This window comes from Narcine bancroftii, chromosome 3, assembly GCF_036971445.1.
Source record: "Narcine bancroftii isolate sNarBan1 chromosome 3, sNarBan1.hap1, whole genome shotgun sequence".
NCBI lineage: Eukaryota > Metazoa > Chordata > Chondrichthyes > Torpediniformes > Narcinidae > Narcine > Narcine bancroftii.
In genome coordinates, this window is record NC_091471.1 from 343,939,373 (window position 1) to 343,967,156 (window position 27,784).

The 27,784-nt window shown below is 40.9% G+C and overlaps 1 protein-coding gene across 8 annotated transcripts in view; it reads right to left on the reverse strand.

The window, feature by feature from the left end:
- Positions 1 to 27,784, reverse strand: part of b3gntl1 (UDP-GlcNAc:betaGal beta-1,3-N-acetylglucosaminyltransferase-like 1) — a 392,999-nt gene that overhangs the window by 33,137 nt on the left and 332,078 nt on the right. For all 8 annotated transcript variants that reach the window (XR_011354723.1, XR_011354721.1, XR_011354727.1 and 5 more), the window contains one exon: positions 27,291 to 27,409. The gene's annotated coding sequence lies outside the window, so the exon portion shown is untranslated. The remainder of the gene's footprint in view (positions 1 to 27,290; positions 27,410 to 27,784) is intronic.

Consider the following 27,784-nt stretch of genomic DNA (forward strand, 5'->3'; position numbering starts at 1 on the left):
CTCCCACTTCCTCCACCAATCAATGCTGCATTTTTTGTGATTCTGTTTACACAAGTAAAATACATCATATCCTACAACTTCCCATACTTTTTTCTTATTTGGTGAATAATGTCAAAGTTGTTTTCAGAGTTTTACTTTCAATTACTGAAATCCCCCACAAAACTAAACCAGCAATGATTGCAGGACCTGGGTACAGTCTTTAGAATAAATCGGTTATTATTTCAGAGTGGAATACCCTTTCATCTCTATGCAATGTGGATAGTTCTAGTTGGAATTTAAATGTTTCACTTTCATTGGTGAGAACATTTAGAGCAAGTAATGCACTAACACAATTTTTTGTATAGAGTAGTTAAAGCAGAGAATAAACTTAACCAAAATTATAAATAACAGGAAACTAATTTTCTTTAAAAAAAAACCAATTTGTCGTCTCTGCTGGATTAGAGAGAGCATTTGGTGAGTTTTGGTTCATTGGGAAGTAAAACCTGTCAGTTTTATTGGCCTTATTAAAACCCAACTTGGGACAGGGCTTTCTATGTATGATTGTACTAAGAGAAGACTTCAGGTTGTTTGCTTCCAGCCAGCTGAGGGCATGTTCTCCTGTTTGGAAACACCAACAAGTCTCAAGAAAGATGCAGTACCTGACTCATTACAGCCACCTTGTGATTCGATGTTATTTATTTTCTATAACACGTCATGATTTTGACAATGTCAAGGCTGGCATTTAATGAAAATATGGACGCGTTGGTATCCTGTTGCTCCAACATTATCCCAGCTTCCTATCATCGAGGACCCTCACCACCCAGACCATGCCCTCTTCTCGCTGCTACCACCAGGAATGAGGTACAGGAGCCTGAAAACCAACACTCAGTGGCACAAAAACAGCTCCTTCCCCTCAGCCATCAGATTTCTGAATGGACAATGAGCCATAGGCACTTGCTCACTTTCTCTCTAAATTTTGCACTTTTTTTTTTAAAAAGTGCATTGACAGAAATTTAATTCATAACAATTTTGCACAATAATGCTGCCACACAACAACCAATTTTGTGACACTTGTTCACGACAATAAATTCTGATTTACACATTCTTGATGGAGGCAGAATTGCCAGCACAGGAACTTGGAAAATGTATAATGAGGCATTGCGCTTGCGTTTAATAACCTATTGATAAAATGCACAATACCACATAGGCTGGTTCTTTTTAGTAATTGTTACTTCTAGCTACATCTTTGGTTGATCCACAAGCTGCCAATCATTCTTCATTAATTACTGTACATTACACGAAAAGATAGATGGCTAATCTCTGTTGACAAGGATGTGAATATATCCACAACATTCAAAATGAGTAAGTATGGTTTAGAGTTACATTTTCTCTACCAGATTTTTTTTCCATTCATTTGATGGGGAGATAACGAAGACAAAAAAGCTCTCTGATAAAAGGCCTGTCAAGCCCTTGCATCAGTATCACCTGAACTTCAGCAAATACAAGCGATGACCTGATGTAGCAGCCTCGTAGCAAGGTTACATGTGGAGAACAAAGATCAGCCTGTCATGCTCAGTGGGTCACAGGGCTCATCCTGTGTTTACAGAGTTCTTCGTTTACATACTGCCCCAAAAGTGATCTTGTTGACAGCAAACAAAGCCCAGTCAGAGAAAGCATCCTGATGGTGGCTGTGCATCCGACAGGAGACTAATTAGGGAACATCAGACTGACAACTGGGGCCAGGGAGAGAAAGACTTCAAGGGCTGTCGCAACAACACGAGAGATTCTACATTGCCTCATGACGCGGATAAATTTGTTCACTGTTTTACGATCATAGTTGCTTAAACCTTTACACCAAAATTGCCAGAATTTCAGCAGGAAGGGGGCAAAAGAGCCTTGTTTGATGGATTCATTTTTCCTTCCTTTTCAAAAGTTTGATTAGGCTCAAAAAAAATTCTGCTCAAGACTTTTGGTTAGAGAATAAATAGCAGTTGTAAAATCCCTTTACCTTTAATTTCATACAATGTATCAAATCATGAATTTATAAAACACATCCTTTTAAAAAAAACGTAAACACCTGCATGCTTTGAAAACGATTTGATAACGTGAAAAACTTAATCTTTATAATTTAAGATGGAAGTAACTGTTGAATCTATGAATCAAACCAATCTACAACACATTTCACAGAATGACAGAGATAAATGCAACAAGAAGAAATATTTGAGAAACAAAAATTTTGCAGAGTTCACAACATTAACCAAGTGCTGGAATTACACAACAGGGCAGCACGATTGGCATAGCGGTTAGCACAACACTTACAGCGCCAGCGAATGGGACTGGGGTTCGAATCCCACGCTGTCTGTGAGGAGTTTGTACATCCTCCCCGTGTCTGCGTGGGTTTATCCTGGGGGCTCTGGCTCCCTCCCACCTTTCAAAACGTAACAGGGGTTGCATCAATTGGCTGGCATGGGCTCATAGGCCGAAAGGGAGCTGCATGTCTAAATTTGTTTTTAAACTTAAAAATCTGGAAGCATCTCTGGAGAGATAAAAACAGTGAACATATTCATTCAACATCCTTTTCATCAGACCTGGATGAAAGGATATCAACCTATAAACATCAACATTATTTTTCTTGCCACCAAAGCTGTTTGGCATGTTGAAGCTCCAGCAATTTTCCATTTTTATTTCCAATACTAACTTCTGGCCACTTTCTTTTTGTTTTGCAATGTCTATTGTTTACATTTTGTACTCTCACACAATTTTCCATGCAACCACATGCAAAGATACATAATTCAGCCAAGTTGGGCAAACATCCACTCTATTAGTGCACACTTTGATAGCGTTACAACTCTCACAATGCAAAAATTGAAGCAACCCAAGCCAAATTAAGTTGTTTTCTGCTTTTGCCATTATTCTAATTGCAAATTATGTACCATTTTGCTTTGCAACTCAGAGTCAAGCATATTTAAATGGATTTTTGGTACATCAAAATGAAGACAGAAGTTTATTTCTCTCAGGGTTGAAAAGAAAACTGGTCCAAATCATGAATCACTCTGCATATCATTTACTAGCTCAAACAGACGTGAACTCTCATTAAACTGGTGAGATGATCGAGTGGCATTTTAATACAAGTTGGAGACGGAAACTTCAACAGTAAAACGTTGTGTGTATCTGGAGGAGTTCCAAATGCTTGCAAGACCAATATTTCAGTTTTGTTTTTGATGGCCCTGCTTCAGGCAAGTAAGATTCAGGTCTTTAGGAAACAATACTTAGTCATTTAAATGAGGTAATGGATTAGGTAAAAGGCCAATCGCTTTGACTGTGACTAGTTATTATTGATGCACAAGTCCAAGAATAGCAGTTTCCAGAGATGGCTACAGCAACTGATGGTTTTATTTCTTTAGGGAAAAAGTGACAAAAGGTTAAGGAGTATGTAAACAGATGTAAAGCAGCAAATTCCAAAACTGTAATCCTCAGGGGACACTTTCACACTATTTTCATTGAGATCATACATTCTCAGTTTGGGGTGAGGCAGGGAAGTATTTTCATTCGTCCTAGATAATTCCAACTTTCCATTTCTTACTCTCCAACTTGGACCCACTCATATTCCACTCTAGTCTGGACTGGAACTGCAAGCTTCTCTTTCCATGCAGCCTATAACCACAACAGTGACTCCAAGACATCAAATACTGGCCATGAATGACCCTAACCTGGCCAGTTTCACAGGTGCACATTACCCTTCTGAGTGACCTCCATGCATCCCAGAAACAATCCAGTTTGATTTTATTTTTCAATGACTATTCACCATTGAAGAGAACTACGGGGCAACCAGCAGAGATACGAGTTCTACTTCCTCTCTTAGGATTCCTCTAATTTAACTGAATCTGCTCAACCTTGTGGCAGTTTGTGTTGAATTTGAGTTTTATTGAAGTTCCTGCTGCTAATTTTGATTCTCAGGATTAAGAAATTTGATTGATTTTATTTTGCACATTCAATCCTTAGAATTTGAAACATGGGTTGGCATCACTAACACTCAACTACCATGGATTTCCCGTCTTGCACGGACACCAAGGAGTGCTGGAGAAAGAACGGATGGTGGTCCCAGATTTGAGGTTAAGGATAAATAGGTTGGCTCATTTCATAAAAAAAACAGGTCTTATAAAATTTTGACCGACATTGATTGAGGCAAAGGGAGAGCAGACCATTTTGGGGAAGTCATCAAATTAAGGGTCAATGAAGGAGTGAGGAAAGGGCACTATGATGGGGTGTGCTGGAGGTGCAGAGTATTGATCCATTAGCATATCCTACAAGAGTGATAGCAAAGAGACTCAGCTGTAGTACAGCTAATGCCTCACAGCTTTTGCCACACAAGTTCGATCTTGATCCCTCATGTCATTTCTCTGCCATTTACACATTCTTCCCATTGCTGTTTAGGTTTCTTCTGGATGCTCTGGCTTCTTCCTGCATCCAAAAGACATAAGTTAATTGGCCAGTCTAGCTTGCCCTTGGCATGTCGTCGAGCAGTACAGTTAGGAGGGGTTGGAGAAATTGTTAAGATTGTGGGGAAAATATAATGGAAGTGTGCAAGATTAACACAAATGAGTGCTTAACAGCAGGTGTGAACTTGGAAAAGAAAAGAAAAAAAAACGAACACAATCTCCCTAGTACCGCAGCACCACAGGGCTGTGTTCTTAGCCCCCCGCTTTGCTCACTTTACACCTATGACAGTGTAGTTCGATACGACAATAGCACCATCTACAAATTGCTGATTGATACCACAGAAGAGTGGGTTGTATAAAGGAAGGGGTTGAGTCAGCGTACAGGATGGAGATTGAAAATATGGTTGAATGGTGCACCAACAACAACCTTGCACTCAATGTCACCAAAACTAAGAAGGTGATTAGCTGAATGCCAGACGTTTGCAAACCAGTGATTATTGGGGGGAAATCAGAGGTGGAGAGGGTGAGCAAATTTAAGTTCTTGGGGGTCACCACTGTGACAGATTATATCACATTTTATATTATGTATAGATATGTTTTTGGAAGAGATAGATTTAGGGGTTTTACCGTAGGAAACAAACACTTCACAAAACAGCTCTCATTTAAAATGCAAGAGCACTGCTCAAACCAGACACTCCGGGCCCAATGGAAACTGCTTTGCTGAAGGTTTTCACAAGGAGGTGAAAAAAAAAAGTAGAGCCCATCTCAGGGAACCAATAAGATCTTTCAGGAATTGATTTTGGAGCCAACAATCTGTGGCACTTTGCTGTTTAAAGAGAGGTTCTGGTTTTTTTTTAAAAAAAAAGCAGAGAGAGAGAAGAACACGTGATTCTTTGGAGAGAGAAAGTTTTCTACAGTGGCTTCTTGAGGCTGCAGCGCAACAAACTGGCAGAGTGTTGAAACCTCGTTTTGAAGATGGGTTCTGAGTTCTGAGTCCAGTCTGTTGAAAATTCTTGTGGTCCAGACAAGAGGAAATGGCTGGCTAGAGTGTTTCACCTGATACAAGGGAAATTAAAGGAACTCTGTGGTGATCTGGAAAAAGAGGTTATAATTTGGAAAACCCTGATGGGGCAAGCAAGCCACCAAGTATTGATGGAAGTAAATCAGTTTGTGTGTGTCCAATGAAAAACAAATCTCTCTCTGAAAACCAACAAGAACCTTCCTGAGCAGTAACCATTTAATTGTTTCCACCAGAGTCTGGTGAAAATTCATAAATGTTAAATTCTGTGCACAGTACAAGAATTGCCTGATAGCAGTGAACTTGGAGGAGTAAGAAGTGAGATTGGACTGTGAATCAAAGAACTTATACACATTACATACATGTGTGCTTAGAATTAGAAGGGGGTTAAGTTCATTGTAATAAGTTAAAGTTTGGTCTTTATTTTAAGTTAAAAGAAAATTAAAAACTACTTTTGTTTAAGTATCCATTTTTCTTGGTGAATTTCTATTGCTGCTGGGTTTTGTGGTCTTCTGGGCCCATAACATCACCTCAAAGGATCTTTCCTGGACCCAATACACTAATGACATCATGACAAAAGCACGTCAGTGCCTCGACTTCCTCAGAAGTTTGCAGAGGTTTGATGGGACATCAGAAACCCTGGCAAATTTCTACAGAGGTGTGGTGGAAAGTGTGCTGACCGGCTACAACAGTCTGGAATGGGAACACCAATATCCCTGAGCAGAAAGCCCTCCAAAAGGTAGTGGACACATCACAGGCAAAACCCACCCCACTTTTGAGTACATCTACAGGGAACGCTGCTGTCAGAGAGCAGCAGCAATCATCAAAGCCCCATGCCACCCAGCACGTGCTCTGCCATCAGGAAAGAGGTTGAGGTACCACAAGACTTGCACCAGTTCAGATGCAAACCGTCCCATTGGTGCAGGTCCCACCTTCCCTGGACGAGAGTCCAAAGATCCAGAAACCTGAAGCCCTCCCTCCTGCACCGTGTTTATAGCTACGTGTTAAGCTTCATTATTCTCCTATTTTTAACCTCTCCAGCATGTGGCACAGGTACCAATTCTGGGATCACAGCCCTGGAGGTCCTGTCCTTCAACCTAGCACCTCAGTCCCTGAACGCTACTAGCAGGACCTCCTCACCTTTGCTTCCCAGGTCATTGGTCCCCATACGGACCACAACATCTGGCTGCTCACCCTCCCTCCTGAGAATGCTGTGAACTCGATCTGACCAATCATGGACCCTGGCACCAGGGAGGCAGCATACATCCTGGATACCCTATCTCTTCCACAAAACCTATTATCTGTCTCCCTAACTATGGAATCCCCTATCAGTACAGCCCACCTCTTCTCCCTTCTCTTCTTAGCCACAGGACCAGACTCCATGCCAGAGACCTGATTGCTGTGGCTTGTGCCTGGCAGGTGGATTCTTCCCACCCCCACCCCGCCACCCCAGTAATATCCAAAATGACAAAGCCCACATTACACAGGATGAAATTTCCATAACCAAAACAGACCATTTGCTTAAATGTCAAGTTACCTATTTGTACTTTTCAGAGCCACGTCCTGTCTCTTTAACTCTTACAATTCATTCAGGAAAATAAAACCTTTCTAGTTATTTTAGAATGTAACTATCTTCTAATCATACAAATTTCTGTGCGGAGGAAGACTAACAAATTTTCAAATATTGTTGTTAAAATGATCTAAACCACACCAGTCATTTTCCACAAACAGATCTAATTGCTTTTTGAAATCAGTACCAAACACCCTTTGAAGTCATGTATCCCACCTCACAGGACCACGTTAGCCAACATCTTTTAAAATTTCAAACATCTTCCACCAGTTAGCTCAAATTCTGACACTACTGCCATTGAAACATTTATCCTGAACTACTTTGCATGACTTTGAACACCTTTATTCTTAACCTTCTGTTTCAAGAACAGCCACACCAGCTTCTGGAGAAACCCAGTCATCGATCCCAGCAGTAAGTCTTCTCAGCAGTTCTGCTAGAGGCTTCTCATTTCCACCCCCCCCCTTAATTGAACCCCCAACAATTCATCCACTTCCACTGACCATACCGCCACTCAATCCATTTCTCGCCCACCATTCTTCAATACTTTCACATCTCCATCCAATCCCCGCTCATCTTTCCCCGTCCTCCTGTTCTACTTCCTCCTTTCCATTCCTCATATCCCTGTGCCACCTCAAATAGTTTCCCCTTTCCAGCTTTCTTCCTATCTCTCTCTCTCTCTCTATTACCCAGTGTGGTGATATGACCACCAGCCTACTGCAAGGGCTGACTCCTCTTGGCCGGGTGTCAATCAGCTGACCTGAATAGACCCCCCCCCTCCCCAAGGGGGCTGACTCCACCTGGCCAGCTGTCAATCAGCCGAACTGACTATAGACCTGAACCGGCCCCTCCTGAGCCAGTCACACAGGAGCCACCGAAGCATGAACTGGTGTTCAGGCTTTTACCTGAAAAAAGCCTGTTGAACACTTCTGTGCTTGCTTGCTGCTACCTCAGTGCACCACACCCAGCACTTGTTTTGTTTTCCTTCTCCCGTACCTGCTGGTTCTAGTTACGTGCATCACATCCAGCTTTTATTTCATTCACTCGAGAGATTCCTGCAACAGGCTACGTAATAGGTCAATCCTTGCAGCTCATACCCCTTTCCAAATCAACTAGAAAGTGAAGGGATTCTATTACTAGGAACAAAACCAAGATTACTCATCTCCAATCTTTGCTTCAATATAAAAAAAGTCACACCTTTGTGAATCGACTGCAGTGTTATCCATTGTATCCCCCCTTATACAGGTCACAAACTCGTTACATTTCATATGAAACACACAAGCAGGCAGTAATTATTTCAGATTTATTGTCAGAGTACATACACGACGTCACATACAACCCTGAGATTCCTTTTTTCCTGCGGGCAAGGCAGAATTACCACTAATTGGTAGAGCAACAAAAACTGCACACAGCGCAAACATGCAAATAAAAAAACTGTAAATGGATAACAAATGCAAATAAGGGGACGGTGCCCACAAAGTGCACGAGTCCTTAAATGGGACGCTGATTGAGTTTGTCGTTGAAGAATCTGATTGCTAGTTTATAATAATGCATGTATTTTAAACCTCCCAAAGATTACCATAAAGAATAATTATCAGCCACACAACAGGGCTCACCTTGTGCCACCAAAACCCGACAAGTCGCAATAAGAATAGTCAAAACATTCACCATTTCAGCTTTAAAAAAGCTGTTAATTTAACACTCATAAATCAAATATGGAGAAAATAGCTTGGATGTTATTTTCCTTTGAATCAGTAAAACCCATTCCAGGCAGTGGCAACTTTAAAATAAAATGTCAGAATAATCTTCAGGACTGAAAGAGACTGTGGTGTTGCAGTTAGCGCTGCTACTGTTGCACAGCTCCAGAGTTCTTGGCCTGCATGGAGCGTTTGCATGGCAAAGTGGGGATTCACCTAGATGCTCGGATTTCCACCCACAACCCACTGGCCTGCCAATTGGTTGGATAATTTTGCTTTCGTGAAAGAACATCTGCCCCTAGTGATTGGAGGGTTGCAGGAGAATCGACGTTGAATGAGAATTTGTTGTTTTTGGGGGAAGAAGTGAGGAAATAGATGGCGTCCTGGGAGCATGCAGTCTCGATGGGTCAAATGGCATCCTTTTATGTTCGTGACAATATAAACCATCGACGTGATAGGATACAAGACAAAAGGAGATATGAAAAGTGAAGAGAAGCCCAAGCGAGACAAAAGGGGCACTGAGGCAGACAGGAAGTACTGGGGCCTTAGTAATTGTATACTCAAGCATTTTAGTGCTTTATTCCAAATTAGATGATTCGTGGATGCCAAAGAAGTGAATTTTCTGGTTGCCTGAGAATACATGTTGCGTGATTGGTGAACTAACGGTGAGGCGTGCCAATTTTAAACTTCCCTATTATTTTTTTCAAAACCATTTTATTTACCACAATAGTTTTGCCAGTTGCTTTAATTCCCAGTAACAGTGGTTCTCCTGTACTATTAAAAGATATTACAAGAAGCTATTCTAGATTTGTATTAGCTTTGAAATCTATCCATACAACTACTAATCAGGAAACAATGAACTAAACAGTATGAGAATAAACAGTTAAAGGTTTAGAAAAGGGAGCCAAAACATTTAACTATCTGGAGCATGGAATGAAATCACCAAAGACACGGAGGGGACCTCACAAACATTCCAGAGATTCCGCGCTGCTTATAGGCAAAAAGACAATGAAAACTTTATTTCGCATTCTGAACTTATTGAAGGATTATGCCAAAACTGCAATATGTTTGAGGAGCTATACTGATATTTTACAAACCATGATCTCCCTGAAGATATGACATCAGATGACACACCTCAATCACATATCACTTTTGTTTGAGCACTTCACAAGGTGAAATTGCTTCCAATGTTCAACTCCCCAACATTATTCAGTTTTCATTGGTGCAGCTGAACAGTCATTATGCATTGGAAAAAGAACCTTGAGGAGAGAGGTTTTCCAAAATATATTTAAAGCTAGCTTTGCACTAGGATTTGGCTGACGTACTGTTCAGATGCATTACAATGCCTCACTTTCGTGTGGGATTTACTCCAACCGAGCTGTTGATGTGCTGCAAGGCCCTTTTTATGAAGAAGCCCCGCATTATAGCTGCCTCAAGTTGAAAAAAAAAGGTGAATTTACCTTTTATGGTGACGACCTACAAGATGGATCCTGCGATGCCTTTATGCAGAACTGAGTCGGGAGCCGGCCTCCAGAGCTAAGGGGGCGGGGCGAGTGGTGCAGTAGTGCCGGCGCCTGCCACTGTAACCACACGCTGAAGAGGAAAAGTGGCCTATACTCGAAAGTGGCGACCGAAGAGCAAGCAAGAGTGCTAGTGGAGATCTGTGCAGTTAGGACTCAGGCAGATCTACTGCGCAACGTAAAAGCCTCTATTAACCACATGGTTTTTAAAAATAAAAATTCATGCTCCTGGGTTGCGGGATGATGGCGCCATCAGCCCCTCCCCCAATGCGACTCCACTCCACCTCTGAGTGTGCCAACCCCCCCCCTCCAGGCAGATGGAAGATGGAGCAAGTTCGACCAGTCAATCCACCTTCGGACCTTTTATGGAGGTAAGTGAAGCAATTTAAAGACTGAGAATATCGGTCTTTACAATTGCTTTTTTCCGTGACCCCCCCCCATCATATAGGGCCTACAGTCTTCGAACTTATGCAAATTCATTACTATATCTTGAAGGAAATTGTGAGGAGAGATTGCAATTGAAGCAGATGGAAACCACTTAATCCAACAACTCATAGGATTGCAGCAATATTAAAAAACCCAGCAGATCAAGTAACATGAGAAAGTGAGAGGAGCAGGTCAAACAAACAAGAATCCATCCATGTCAAATTATAGTAGCAAGGCACATACTAGAGGACACTGGACGAGTGTGCAATGATATACTTATTCCAAAAGTATAGAAACAACAATTAAATCAGGAGACACCGATTCCTTGGGTTAAGAACTACAACACCAGATCCAAAATCTCTGGAGACAGTTCAAGTGCCCAAGAAAGACAATTAACAGATAGCACTTATAATTACTCTACATTTATCGAACACCCTTTCAAAAAAAAAGTGAAAGCAGTACAAATTTTTTCATGCAAATAATTTATCCAAGCATCTAACACAGCATAACACTGAAGATTGCATCAGTCCAGACATGTCAAGTGCAGTGTGATACCAGCTCAATGTTCAGAAAGTAAGGCAAGTAACAATGCAAATTACTTCCCATCCTCCATAAAACTAATTTTCTGAAAAAATGTCCATATTCCAATGACTTTCCCCCACGACCTACCACAACCACCTTCCACATGAGAAAGCCGTATTTATAAACCTAATTAAGCCTCAAGTTAAAACCTGTACTTCAAAGTCACCCTTGACAACATGTTTGGGTGGAATTAAGACAGCAGGGGCCTAAATCTCTTCCTTCAAAGAAGAATAAATCAAGTCCAATGGCAAGAGCCAAAAGAAAAATCTTTTCGTGAGACAATGTCAGGATAAATTATATATTTTAATGGGATCCCCACCTAGTCTCTGTGGATAATATTTTCTCATTTCTTACCATTACACAAGTGGAAGGGTTTGTTTTAGATCATTCAGAATTATGCTGATTTCAGAAATAAAGGAGCATAATTCAAAAAGATGCCCAAACTAGTCTGTCAAAATCATACAATAGCCTTTTGATTTCTAAAACCCTCTGATCGAACTCCTGAAAGGTAGACCAGAAACAGGCTGAAATTGATAAAATGTCACTTTTCATTTAGGTTAGAGGAAAAGGTTGATTATACCAATGCTTCACATGTTATCTATGTCTCATGCACTAACTCCGGACCAAAGTAATGTCAACTTTGTTTAAGGTTATGACAGTGTAGGACTTACCAGATATAGTCAGATTTAATATATGCATTTTTTTGTTTGCAGATGTTGATCTCCTTAAGACGTGCTCCTGACAGATTCTTAACATGCTTTGATCAGTTTCTTCATTTGTTTTAACTCAGATTATTTTGTAAACTGGTTTACTGTTAATTATTCCAGCAGTTTCCACCCCCCTCCTTGCATTGGTCAGGATTGGGTTTATCAACATGGTAGGGACAGTTCTACAGTTCTGTCCCCACACACAACTGAGGGATGGTACTGAGGGATGCAAAAGTGAGGTTGCTAAAAGTTGAAAGGGAACAAACGGTGAGTTACCTAATACACCTACACTCAGACCAATTAACTGCAGACATTATTATATCCAATCAGAATCAACACCTGGAAAGAAAACAAGAACAAATAGTGTCTCTTACAGTACCTGAGGTAGCTGTTGACCAGTCCAGTGCAATCCAAGGAAATGTCACGTCAAGCTTGAGCAGTGAACAAAAACTCAGGTCCAACCAGCAGCAAAGTGCAGCACTTAAACTTCTCAACGAGCAATTAAACTGTTATCTCAAAGCAGCCACTGAAGTACCTTCAGTTTACTCCATCCCTCCTGGACACTGGCTCTGTGACACATTACACCCCATATTAGCAACAGCTGCAAGAGGAAAGTCATTGAATGTGTGCTGTGGAGTGTCAGTGTAGTTGACAGCATGAAGAAAGTGATCTGCTCAAATGCTACCCAAAATATTCATACACATAATGAGTGTGCATTGGAATGCATTTAATTCTTTTGATAACTATAAATATCCAATGTGCAAAAACAGTGTCATTTTTAGTACTGTATTTATTGATTTGTATTGGTTCTTTCAAATTGGACAACTACCTGGCAGCATTTACTCTAAATTCATTGATCCTGCTTTTTATTTTTGAAAAGGGGAGTATTATTTTGTGGAAGTAATTTCCAGGACAGATTGAATGGTTGTTGAAAATCCAAATATTTTGAGGGTGGTTAGACATTGGGATGAACAATTACACCATGATAACATCAAGATTAGGATAAAGTAGCCCACTGCTGTAATACACCCATGACTGTGTGGCCAGGCAGAATTCCAATTTCCAAGTTTGCCGATTGTAGGCACAATCGATTGTAGGGAGATAGATCAGCTCGTTGGATGGTCTTGATAACAACCAAGGAGATGATTGTGGACTTCAGAAGGAAGTCAGGGGAACATGATCCAGTCCTTGTTGAGGGCTCAGTCGTGAAGAGGGTCTAGAACTTCAAATTCCTGGGTGTCAGCATCTCTGAGAATCTGTACTGGAGCCTCCGCATTGATTCAATCGCAAAGAAGGCTCGTCGGTGGCTATACTTTGTGAGGTGACTGAGGAGATTCCCGATGTCACCCAAAAGTCTAGAAAACTTCTATAGGTGTACCGTGGAGAGCATTCTGGCAGGTTGCATCGCTGTCTGGTATGGAGGTGTCAACTCTCAGGACTAGAATAAACTCCAGAAGGTTGTTAATTCAGCCTGCAACATCACAGACCACCCTATCAAGGTGGACCCTATATAAAGCAGCCTCTATACTCAAAGACCCTCGCCAAACTCTCTTCATTCTGCTACCATCAGGAAAAAGGTACAGGAGCCAAAAGACTCAATGGCATAAGGACAGCTTCTTGCCCACTGCCATCAGATTCCTGAATAATCAATGAACCAAAGACACTGCCTTATTTTTTTATTTTTTTTATATATAGTAATGTTGTAGGATGGTTATAATATGAATGTTTGCTCTATGACGCTGCCACAAAACACCACATTTCATTACTTGTTCATGACAATAAATCCTGATTCCAGAGTATGAGGGATGATGTCTGAGTATTAATAGAGAATTATTTAGCAGATAGAAAGCAGGGATTATAAATAAATCAGACATTTTGTTTTCGTTGTAAACAGATGAATGTTATAAAAATGACAGATGACCAGAGCAGGTGAAATTGTAAATAAGAGTTTACAAGGGGAAATGAACCAATCTATTAAATGATTAGGTAGTTTTGGAGAATATGTTAATAAATATGAAATTTGGCATGAAAATTGTTTTTATATGCCAAGAAACTTCACAATGTGTTATTCATTAGCTGAGCATGGTTTTGTTTGAATAATGGACAGTTAACAAGAAGGTAGAAATACGATTAGAAATTAAACGGTATGTTACAAAGGAGTTGTATCAATGTAAGGAATTGATTCTGTAATTGAAGAAAGGGTTGGAGACACTACACCTGGAGTACCTTGCACAGTTTTGGTATTCTTATCTGGGGAAAAGTATACTTATCTCCGAGGGAGGTAACAAAGGTTCATTAGAATGTTAAGATGAATAGGCCGTCCTCTAAGGAAAGATTAAGTTAAGACTCATAGCCATAGAATTTGCCAGCATGGTAACAGGCCCTTCAATCCATCGTGTTCATGACTACTCAGGCTAGTCACTGTTGCCTTCATTTGGCCCATTTCCCTTTAAACCTTTCCTATCCATGTACCTATCTAAATGTTTTTGCAACATTGCAATTATACCCACCTCTACTATTTGGTGTGGCAGCTTGTTCAACGTGTCTACACCCCATGTAAGAAAAGTTGCCCTCAAGTTCCTTTTTAATTCTTTACCTTCTCATCCTAATATATGTCCTTGAATTTTACTTGCCCTATGCTAGGAAAAAGACTATGATCATTTGTCCTCTCTATGCCAATTATGTTTTAAAAACCTATATAATCTTTCTTTTTCCACTCCCACCTCTCTCCCCTCCTCAGGTGGCAATGGTCCAGGAAGTATAGTCCAAATCTATCCAGTCTTTCTCCTTGTAACTCAAACTCGGCTAATTCTGCTTATATTAGCATGAATCTGTGTCTGGATTTTGAGGAGCTATCATGTGAATACAATGATAGTTGGACACCCAGTGAATCTTTGGAACTTTCCACTTTAATCAGGCTTAAAAAAGTATGAGGCACAAAGAGATGCAAGGATTAAGAGCAGAGGAAAGGTCAGGATGGTTATGGTGGGCTGAAGGGTCTTTTGTGCTGCTGTATGTCTTTGAGGGAAGTGGAGTTGAAGTGAAAAAATTAGCTATGATCTTGTCAAAAAGAAGTGCAGACTTAAGATGTTGTTTAGACCAGTGGTTCTCAGCCTTTTTCTTTCCACTCACATACCACTTTAAGTATTCCCTATGCCATAAGTGCTCTGTGATTAGTAAGGGAGTGCTTAAGATGGTATGTGGGTGACAGGAAAAAGTTTGAAAACCACTGTTTTAATCATACTTAATTGACTCTTTATGTGCCCGGTTTCAGAACTCCAAAGGAAATGGGCCAGTGACAATTTTTCTCAAGCAAAATATTTCAGTAACAATTGGATCTAGAGCAGTGATTCTCAACCTTCCCTTCCCACTCACATACCACCTTAAGCAATCCCTTACCAATGGCATAGGGATTACTTAAAGTGGTATGTGAGTGGAAAGAAAAAGGTTGAGAACCATTGGTTTAGACAGTTCCTGTACCTAGGTCATGAAATGTATAAACAGCTGTTTCCACAAACTACGTTTAGGGAATTTATCAATTCATTAAACTTTGTATAAATGTCACATTAGCAAATTCCAATAAAACTTGTAAATATATTTCTTTAATCCCACAATGAGTACTGGGATTAGAAATGCAACCACTATGTGGGCATTTGTGGACATTATGTTTAGATCAAGTGAGGTACTTCAGTCAAACGTTCACTCGATCCATTTGGATTGGTATGTGTCTTCTCCTTGCTCTTCAAAAGACCTTCTAAAACATTTTTTTTACCTTGGACATGCTTTATTAATAAAAGATGACCTTCGAAGTGGATACAAACAAGGGGATGGTATTTTTACAGCAATAAAATTGACCACTAAAACCATTAATAGCTCGTTTAAACAGTATCAGCATTATGACATGGTAGACCAGCTGAGAAATATATTGTGCAACCAAGTCTTCTAATTCTCTCAGGGAAAATGTGTGCATTGGACTCCAGCCATCAAAAAAATGGTTGAAAAGATTGCTTATTTCCTTGACGTAGACTTGATCACAGCTTTCATCCCATCATTTGATGAAATAATATGGTATAAAGGAACCAAAGTAGACTTATTCCCCTTAATCTTTCAGAGAAATTAGACCTGACTGTAACCACATTCATTCTTGCCAAACAATACCACATGTTGAATCAATATCAGCCATTCATAGGGTAGGAAATCTGGGAAGTCGGAGGAGAAAAAGATGAGGAAAAGAATATCCTGGCTTTCATAACCTAACATAGTTAAAAAAAAAGGAATGCATTACTTCTGCTTTCCGTCGGTAATAGGACACATAAATGATAATATAAACGGTGTAATGAACTCTGTGATTCTTAACTTTTTGGAATAAACTTCAAGTTTCACAGGCTGAAATGATCAAAACTTGGGAGCGTATTTCATTGGAATATCATACAGGCTCCACATGCCCATTACTACTCACTATGAAATGTCACTCTGCAGGATTAAAACAAATGTTTTGAATTTATTGAAGGAAAATATTATCCTTTTGAGACACGTTCAAATTTTCATCAAAGTATTCCGGGACATTGCTGTATTATTGCAGTTTTATGTGGAGTCTTCAGACGACCTTCAGATTTTTAGATTTAATCAAAAACACATAAAATATTAGCCTGGCAACTTAAAACAGAACAAGCTAAAAGAACGATACTGGCATCAAGGTAAAAGGACAAACAAATTACCTACAACCCGACAGAGATTAATGAAAATTTTAAGGAATTTTATGAACAATTGTATCAACCTGAGAACAAGGGGAAAGATGATAAAATAGAGGAATTTTTAGCTAAAATTGAACTGCCGAAATTGCAAGAAGAGGAACAAAACAAACATTTGAAATAGAGGAAGTACAGGAAATATTAAAAAAGCTGCCGAACAATAAAACACCAGGAGAGGATGGATTTCCAATAGAATTTTATAAAACATTTAAAGAGTTATTAATTCCTCCTCTCCTGGAAGTAATGAACCAGATAGAAGAAACACAAAACTTCCCAGATTCATGTAAGACAGCAATAATTACAGTAATACCAAAGACGGGGAAGGATCCATTAACACCAGCATCATATAGACCAATAGCTCTACTTAACTCAGACTATAAGATAATAGCAAAATTATTAGCAAACAGATTGGCCGATTGTGTACCTAAAATAGTAAAACAAGATCAAACTGGATTTATTAAGAAAAGACGAACAGCGGACAATGTCTGTAAACTTATTAATCTAATCCACGCAGTTCAAGGAAATAAGAAACCAACTGTGGCTGTTGCTCTAGATGCAGAAAAAGCCTTTGACAGAGTAGAGTGGAACTACTTATTTAAAGTATTACAGAATTTCAATCTACCAGAAAAATATATACATTGGATTAAAGCATTGTATAATGGACCGTTGGTGAAGGTAACAGTCAATGGATATGTATCAAGTCATTTTAAATTAAGCAGGTCAACTCGAAAGGGATCTCCTCTATCCCCCTCATTGTTCACCTTAGCAATAGAACCTTTGGCAGAACTGATAAGAATAGAAAATAAAATAAAAGGGATAAAAATAAAGGAGTATAAAATCAGCTTATTTGCAGATGCAATCATAGTATAGTTAACAGAACCAGAGGTATCAGTGAAAAGAATTACATAAGAAATTGAAGGAATATGGAGAAATATCAGGGTACAAGATCAATGCAAATAAAAGTGAAGTGATGCCAATGAGTTACGGGGACTATACAGAATTAAAAAAGAATCACCATTTAAATGGCAAGCACATGCAATCCGATACCTAGGGATCAGGTTAGATAATAACTTAAGCCACTTGTACAAACTAAATTATCAGCCACTAATAAAGAAATTGCAGGAAGACTTAGAAGATTGGAAAGAATTACCGCTAACGTTGATAGGGAGGGTAAACTGCATTAGCATGAACGTGTTCCCAAGGATACAATACTTATTTCAAATATTACCAATTCCTTTAACAGAAAAATTCTTTAATGAACTAAAGAGAATAATAAGAAAATTCTTGTGGAAAGGGTAGCGATAGATAAATTAGCAGATAAATCAAGGTGGTTTGCAGTTACCACATTTTAGAAATTATTATAGAGCTGCACAATTAAGGTATTTATCATATTTTTACCAGACAAGGGAAAAACCAGACTGGACTAAGATAAAATACTTTATCTTATACTTTATAAGTGGGATGAAAAGCTGGTGCAATATAAAAACTCACCAATATTGCATCATTTACTTAATACATGGAAGAAGATCCACTTAGAAAGGAAAAAAATGAATGACCAAATACCAAAATTATTATTGACACAAATCCGCTAATCCCTTTTACAACAGACAACTTTTCCTTTAGAGAATGGGAGAGAAAAGGGATTAAAAGAATAGAAAATTGTTTTTTGGGAAATAATTTATTAACATTTGAACAGTTGAAGTACAAATATGGAATAACTCATGGTACAATGTTTGCATACCATCAAATGAAAGCTTATTTAAAGGATAAATTTGGAAACAGATTGAGATTACCAGAAGGAAGCAGCTTTGAATATGTGATTACAGACACAATAATAATGAGAAGATTTATAACCAACATGTACATTAAGCTGCAAGATAAGGAAAATGAAATAAACTATAAACCTAAGCAGAAGTGGGAAAAGGATCTAAACATAAAGATAAAAAATGAAGTATGGGAAAAGTTATGTTCTGGATCTATGAAGAATACAATAAACACAAGGTAACGCATGATACAGTATAATTGGTTACACAGGGTATATATCATGCCTCAAAAGTTAAAAAAATGGGATTCACATTATCAGATAGATGTTTTCACTGTAAGAAGGAAATGGGAACAACATTACATGCAACTTGAGCATGTACGAAAGTGAATACGTTTTGGGAAGAATTAAATCAGATACTAAATAAAATTACAAAAAATAACATACCAAAAAAAACCAGAGATATTTATAATGTCAACTTAGAAAATGGAAGAGAGCCTGAGAATACAGCAATGGTACATGGAAATGAATAAATGTATTCCATTGGAAAAAATAACATATAATTTAAAAAATAAAGTCACAAAGTTTGAACAAATTTGGGAACCGTACATGGAACATATCAGAGAGAGAGCTTGCCTACAACCTCCATCCCCTAAAATAAGAATGAAAATGATAAGAAGACAAAACGACAAGATTCAGTGTGTAATAAATAGATGATGCATTTTTCTTGTTTATTTTCCTTTGTGTGAAGATATTGTTTTATGGTTTTATTGTTTTGTATATGTTTTGGAGGGGGTGGGTAGAGGGGAGGGAGGGAAAGGGGGGTGGTGGAAGGGAGAAAAAACCACCGTGTAAATTTAATGAGAAATGTTTGTCCATATTTTGGTTGATATGGTTCATAGTGTGAAAATTAAAAATTATTTAAAATTTTTCTTTTAGATTTAATCTTGCATGTTCAACCTTTAGTGAAGCACGTGACAGATGTATTGGATATTATGCTTACATTTGTAGATTTAAGAATAGATGGGCTTCCTTATATATTCATTAAGATGAAGTAAGTTAGATCTGGGGAAATATCCATTCTTCTAGGCAACTCAGAGTATTATCATTTAGTTAAATCTTAAACTCTATCTCCAAATTGCACCCAACTTTGCATGCCTGTTAATGTTAATTTAAAAAAAAACAGAAAATGTTGGTGAACATCATCCCGAGTTGTGTGCTTTCTACACTGTGACTTCCATTTAAATATAATTCAAACCGCAGTTCTCGGAAAATTTACTTACATAATTCCTTCATGTAATACCAGTGAAATGTGATCTAGATTACAAGTCCGAGATTGTTAAATTGTTAAGACTGCCTGTTATCTTCAGGGACCTGAGTTTACTGTTCCTGGACTAATGAAATAATGATCCTGTACCAACTACAATGTTCATTCATGAATCAAAGTTTAGCTCAGTTCCCAGTTTAAATAAATTCTCATAACAATCCGGATAAGTGTGCAGTGATGCATTTTGGAAGGTCAAACTTGAAGACAGAGTACGTGGTTAATGGCAGCATTCTTCACAGTGAGGAAGAACAGAGGGACGTGGGGTCCAAATCCATACATCTCTCAAGACTGGTGCTCAGGTTGATAAGGTAGTTAAGAAGGGTTTTAGTATGCTGGCCCTCTTTAGTCTGGGGATTAATTTCAAGAGTTGAGAGGCAATGTTGCAGCTCTCTTTAGATCACATTTGGAATATTATGTTCACTTTTGGTTACCTCATTGCAGAAAGGATTTGGAAGCTATGGAGAGGGAGCAGAGGCGATTTACCAGGATTTTTCCTGAATTGGAGAACGTGTCTTATGAGGCAAGGTTAGCAAAGCCAGGACTTTCCTCTTTGGAGCAATGACAGATGAGAGGTAACTTATTAGAGGTCGTACCTCAAATAAATACTCAGGCCTAAAACGTTGGTTATACATCGTTATCTCCTCTGGACACTGTGAGATCTGCTGAATTCTTCCAGCATTTCTGCATTTTTACTTAATAGAGGTCTACAATATTATGAGGGGCATAGATTTTGCTGGGGTGAGAGTAGCAAGCACCAGAGGATATCTATAGATAGTGAGGGGGAGGAATATTTAGGGGAGACGTCAGGGGTATGTTTTTTTTCCGACACAGAGTAGTGGGGACTTGGAATGCTAGTGGAGGCTGGTATAATAGGAACATTTAAAAGACTCAGACAGGCACATGGATGAAATAAAAAAAATAGAGGGCTATGAGGAAGGGAAGGTTTAATTTTTTTTGAGTAGGTGAGCACAATATTGTGGGCTGAACAGCCTGTACTATGCTGTAATGTACTGCTGTAGCAGATAAAGATATCATTCATAGATCCATACATCATGGAACAGGCTGTCCAGCCAACTTGTTCATTCTGACCAAGTTGACATTCTGGGCTAGTCACATTTGGCTAAATCCTTCTAAATATTTCCCATCCATGTGTCTGTCCAAAGGTCCTTTAAAGAGCAAAATTTTACCCATCTCTGGTCGTTCATTCCAGATACGGACCTCCCTTTTAGTGATAAAGTAGTTCCTCGGGTTCCCCCCTAAATATCTCCCCTCCCACTTGCTTCCTTCAGATTTTGTGATTCCTCAGAGGCTACTGAAGAAGCTGTCCTTAGTTGGACTCAACACCCCTCTCTGTAATTGGATTCTGGACTTGCTAATGGAAAGACCATAGTCTGTCCAGGTCAGTAGCACAACGATGTGCACCGTCACGCTGATGAATGGTGCGCCTCAGGGCTGTGCACCCAGCCTGTTCCTGTTCATGAGTGTAATGCCAGATCCAGCTCCAACAGAGTCATCAAGTTTGCAGATGACATGACAGTCGTTGGCCTCATCAGCAACAACAATGAGTCACACTACAGAGAAGAGGTGGAAAATCTCATGTTATGGTGCGAGAATTATAACCCAAGACTCAACGTGGATATGACAAAGGAGATGACTGTGGATTTCAGGAGGAATAGGGACGACCACCCTCCACTACACATCAATAAGTCCGTAGTGGAGAGAGTAGAGAGCATCAAGTTCCTTGGAGTACACAAGTAGTGACCTATCCTGGTTGCACAACATCTCCTCACTTGTCAGGAAGGCGCAACAGCAATTGCATTTCCTGAGAAGAGTGAGGCCTACCGGCCACCATCCTGTTGACTTTCTACAGGAGCCAAGGCTGCCGGCCACCATCCTGTTGACTTTCTACAGGAGCCAAGGCTGCCGGCCACCATCCTGTTGACTTTCTACAGGAGCCAAGGCTGCCGGCCACCATCCTGTTGACTTTCTACAGGAGCCAAGGCTGCCGGCCACCATCCTGTTGACTTTCTACAGGAGCCAAGGCTGCCGGCCACCATCCTGTTGACTTTCTACAGGAGCCAAGGCTGCCGGCCACCATCCTGTTGACTTTCTACAGGAGCCAAGGCTGCCGGCCACCATCCTGTTGACTTTCTACAGGAGCCAAGGCTGCCGGCCACCATCCTGTTGACTTTCTACAGGAGCCAAGGCTGCAGGCCACCATCCTGTTGACTTTCTACGGGAGCCAAGGCTGCTGGCCACCATCCTGTTGACTTTCTACAGGAGCCAAGGCTGCCGGCCACCATCCTGTTGACTTTCTACAGGAGCCAAGGCTGCCGGCCACCATCCTGTTGAATTTCTACAGGAGCCAAGGCTGCCGGCCACCATTCTGTTGATTTTTTACAGGAGCCAAGGCTGCCGGCCACCATCCTGTTGACTTTCTACAGGAGCCAAGGCTGCCGGCCACCATCCTGTTGACTTTCTACAGGAGCCAAGGCTGCTGGCCACCATCCGGTTGACTTTCTACAGGAGCCAAGGCTGCCGGCCACCATCCTGTTGACTTTCTACAGGAGCCAAGGCTGCCGGCCACCATCCTGTTGACTTTCTACAGGAGCCAAGGCTGCCGGCCACCATCCTGTTGATTTTCTACAGGAGCCAAGGCTGCCGGCCACCATCCTGTTGACTTTCAACAGGAGCAAAGGCTGCCGGCCACCATCCTGTTGACTTTCTACAGGAGCCAAGGCTGCCGGCCACCATCCTGTTGACTTTCTACAGGAGCCAAGGCTGCCGGCCACCATCCTGTTGACTTTCTACAGGAGCCAAGGCTGCCGGCCACCATCCTGTTGACTTTCTACAGGAGCCAAGGCTGCCGGCCACCATCCTGTTGACTTTCTACAGGAGCCAAGGCTGCCGGCCACCATCCTGTTGACTTTCTACAGGAGCCAAGGCTGCCGGCCACCATCCTGTTGACTTTCTACAGGAGCCAAGGCTGCCGGCCACCATCCTGTTGACTTTCTACAGGTGCCAAGGCTGCCGGCCACCATCCTGTTGACTTTCTACAGGAGCCAAGGCTGCTGGCCACCATCCTGTTGACTTTCTACAGGAGCCAAGGCTGCCGGCCACCATCCTGTTGACTTTCTACAGGAGCCAAAGCTGCTGGCCACCATCCTGTTGACTTTCTACAGGAGCCAAGGCTGCCGGCCACCATCCTGTTGACTTTCTACAAGAGCCAAAGCTGCTGGCCACCATCCTGTTGACTTTCTACAGGAGCCAAGGCTGCCGGCCACCATCCTGTTGACTTTCTACAGGAGCCAAGGCTGCTGGCCACCATCCTGTTGACTTTCTACAGGAGCCAAGGCTGCTGGCCACCATCCTGTTGACTTTCTACAGGAGCCAAGGCTGCCGGCCACCATCCTGTTGACTTTCTACAGGAGCCAAGGCTGCCGGCCACCATCCTGTTGACTTTCTACAGGAGCCAAGGCTGCTGGCCACCATCCTGTTGACTTTCTACAGGAGCCAAGGCTGCCGGCCACCATCCTGTTGACTTTCTACAGGAGCCAAGGCTGCTGGCCACCATCCTGTTGACTTTCTACAGGAGCCAAGGCTGCCGGCCACCATCCTGTTGACTTTCTACAGGAGCCAAGGCTGCTGGCCACCATCCTGTTGACTTTCTACAGGAGCCAAGGCTGCTGGCCACCATCCTGTTGACTTTCTACAGGAGCCAAGGCTGCCGGCCACCATCCTGTTGACTTTCTACAGGAGCCAAGGCTGCCGGCCACCATCCTGTTGACTTTCTACAGGAGCCAAGGCTGCTGGCCACCATCCTGTTGACTTTCTACAGGAGCCAAGGCTGCCGGCCACCATCCTGTTGACTTTCTACAGGAGCCAAGGCTGCTGGCCACCATCCTGTTGACTTTCTACAGGAGCCAAGGCTGCCGGCCACCATCCTGTTGACTTTCTACAGGAGCCAAGGCTGCTGGCCACCATCCTGTTGACTTTCTACAGGAGCCAAGGCTGCCGGCCACCATCCTGTTGACTTTCTACAGGAGCCAAGGCTGCTGGCCACCATCCTGTTGACTTTCTACAGGAGCCCCATCGAGAGCATCCTTGCTGCTGCATCACAATGTACTGCAGTTACTGTAGAGCATTGGATCGGAGGTCAATCCACGAAACCATAAGAGGAGCAGAAAGGATCTCTGGGGTCTCCCTCTTCCCTATCAATATGATCTACTGGAATAGTTGTTTGAAACGGGCTCACAAAATTGTTAAGGACCCCTGAACATTGCACTTTCCACCAACTCCCGTCGGGAAAGGGATACATAAGTATCAGGACCAGAACCACCAGGCTGAGGAACAGCTTCTTGCCTTACGCTGAGGATCAAAGAACGCCATTTCTTCCAGTTGTAGTTTTCAATTGTATGATAATAAATAAATTTGAACTTGATATTGAATTTAACATCTAAGGAAGATTCCTTGATAGTGCTATGGCTGAATGTTGTCCAGTGTACTTAGGGGAAGTGTAATTGTACTGATATCTTTTATAGTTGCTTAATACTAGCTATCACCAATTTCAGTTTCATCCTACTAACTATTACCTCCAAGACAATGTGCAGAAGCTTGTCACTCGACACCTATTTCATATTCTACCTTGTATGCTATTTGGCTTAAATTCATCTCTTCCACTTACCTCAACTACTCTTGTTGGTAGTGAGTTCTATGTTAGTGGTTTTCAACCTTTTTCTTTCCACACTTTAACTATTCCCTATGCCGTAGGTGCTCTGTGATTAGTAAGGGATTGCTTAAGGTGATATGTGGGTGGAATGAAAAAGGTTGAAAACCACTGTTTTAATCATCCCGAAATTGACTGGTTATGTGCACGGTTTTATAACTCCAAAGGAAATGGGCCAACATTAATTCAATCTGATGGTGAACAAAGGCCAACACATGACTTCTTAAACAACATTATTAACCTGACCATCAGGTTTGAAAGTCCTATGGATGGACACCAAGATCTCTCAGTTTGTCCACACTCCTATTAACATAGTAACCGGTTGTGAATTTTATTTTATTATATGTGTACACAAGGTTTTTAGATGTTCCTGAGTACTTTTCTGCAGCATGTGGTTGGCTTTAACCAGAACATCCTGCCCTGACTCCAAGATGAACCTTCCAGAAAGCTGGGAAGTATTTCTCCAGCTGTTTGGCCTGGAGCACTCCCTGAGGCAGGTGCACTCAAATGTCCACTGAGAAGGAGAATGAGTTCCAGTTCATCTGAATCTTTGCAAACCTTGCCATGTCCTCAAAAACCTGGCCGTTTCCAAACAAAAGACATATGTGCGAACCTTACCCATTCTAATGGAACGCTGTAAAGGTCACCCAGCGTTTACTAGTAAAGAGGTGGTCACAATGAAGTTATGCAAGATTATATTGCCAGAAGTAAGCAGTTGATTTGAAGATGAACTCAGCAGTGGTTCACAATGAAGCGACTCCGTAAACCAATCTTGTCGATTTAGACTGCACGAACTACAAATCCAAGTGAGCGACCTCTCCTTTCCCTCTCCTTATTACATGCTCTCCATAAAATTTGAAGACAAGTGTTCAAAGGAAGCTTTGTATCATTGAGGAGAGTGACTATCTCTTTTCCTGCTCGACACATCCAAATTTGTCACAGGCTGGTCTTCAGTAAATTAAATTTGATGATAGGTAAAGCTATGGTCAAGGCCACAGGAAACTTAAAGTATGAATAGAAATCTCTGAAGCAGCATGAGTGGGGAGAAAAACTTCATATCCATGTGTCCTGGTTTCTGACCCCTCTGCAATGTGAAGTGGATCCTTCCCATTTACTCCATCGAGGCTTCTTATAATTTTATACAGCACTGTTATGTCTCTCTGCAGCCTCCTTTGTTTCAAAGAAAACAAACCAGTTTATCCAGTCGCAGTAGTACAATCATTCCTCACAGCTAAAATGTTCCACTTTTTACAAACAGTCTTGTAAATCGCTCCAATACTCTCAAGTGCAATCATGTGTCCTATAAATCGGTGACCAGAAAAATAAACGGTTGTCAAGTTGTGGCTTAATTGGTGTTGTATATTTTTCCAGAGGAGCTCTTATTTTCTATGCCTGACAAAGAACAGCATCCCCAAAGACATGATCTCTCATCTCTCGGGGATGATTTCCACGTGCCACAATTCTGCACAGTTACTATCCTCTTGCAGGCTAACCCTTCCTTCCTCACTGTTAACCACAGGCTAATTCCTCTGACATCTCCCTGCTGACGTTGAGAGTTGTACTTCCACTTTGCTCATCTTTCATCTTTCTACGCTGGGTCTCAGAACAATTCCATTAACTTCCTTACCTTCCTGCAATCTCTTCTCTCTGAGATGCCCATTAACTCCCCCCTTGATTTCTTGGATCCACCTTTAAGACCCCTGTGAATCTTGAATGTTTCCATCAAGTGGCTCAATTTTTTTTTCACATTTATTATAACATTTTCTAAATATATCTGCTGAGTTTGAACTGCATCTTAAGTAAAATATTCAAATTGTACTTTGTTCCTCTATTATTGCTTTCTAACTTTAATTCAGTAAACTCAGCTAAGAAACTCTTACTTGTGAACTTTATTGATTTTTAAAATTCTCCGTATTGCACAGTCAGTTTGTTTACATTCGTTATCTGTTTACAGTTCTTTTATTTGTTTACAGGTATATGCTATGTAGTTTAGGGTGGTATGGCTGGTGTAGTGGTTAGCGCAACACCTTTACAGCACCAGCGATCGGGTCCGGGGGTGGGGGTTTGAATCCTGCGTTATCTGAAAGGAGTTTGTATATTCTCCCTGTGTCTGCGTGGGTTATCCCCGAGGGCTCTGGCTTCCTCCCACCGTTCAAAATGTACCAGGGGTGTAGGTTAATTGGGTGTAAATTGGGAGGCACGCATTTATGGGGGTGAAATGACCTGTTACCATGCTGTATGTTTAAATTTAAAACTTAAACAATTTGGTGAACTTAGATGATAATGTTTGAAAGGAAACAACAGTATAAATAGTTGTACTCTTATTTGTCAGTGTTATAACCTGCAGCAGATGTGTTGGTCTGATGTGATGAAGTCCACTAGGATGAAGGAATATACATTTTCATTCGAAACTGTTCAACAGATCTGCAAGAGCAATGTTGCAATGAGGCAATCTGAAGTAGGGCCCATCATCTTTAATTTGTCGTGTTTGTCTGCACCAGAAAAGTACCATTGGTTCACATTTGCTGTATTTTTTCTTGCCTCCCTCAGCAGCCAGTAGCAGTGTGAAAGTCCCAAGATAATGATAGTGTAGTAAATACACGGGCTACTCGTTTCACTGATGGCCATACCTCTGTACCACGGCAATGCAGTTTGACTTATATGCATCACTGGAATGGCAAATCCAGGTAAATGTCAGTGTTCAAAACTGTTTGCATAGTTGTGTGAAGGAAGGAAATTTGAAGGGATGTAGGATCGGAATATGTGATCAGTCTAATAAGACAACTCACCAGTTCCAGGTATTATGTGAGGAAACCTTCTCCAAATTGCTTACAACATGTTTACATCCCTCATTAAATAAGGAGGCCAATATTATACACAGTACTCCAGACGTGGAGCCACCTGCGTCCTGTAGAATGAAAGTATAACCTCTTTATTTTGTATACATTTGCCCAGACATTAAAAAAAAATGTTACTTATTATTCTGAGTACTTATTTCCTCAATCCTAGCTTTTTGCAAATGATGTACAAGGATGCCCAGATGCATCTATTACCATTTAGACAACTTAACTTTGATTTTAATATTCCCTGTCACAATGGACAACTTTCCCACATTATACCCATTTATCAAGTCTTTGCCCTCTCCAGAATCTATCTATATCTTTAACCGATGCCATTCATTCCCTCTTTCACTAACTTTTTAAACTCTCTTCCTGTCTCCAGAAAATTTAGCAATGTTGACCTTTGACACCTTCATCTGTAATTCAAACTAGTTGTAAAAAGT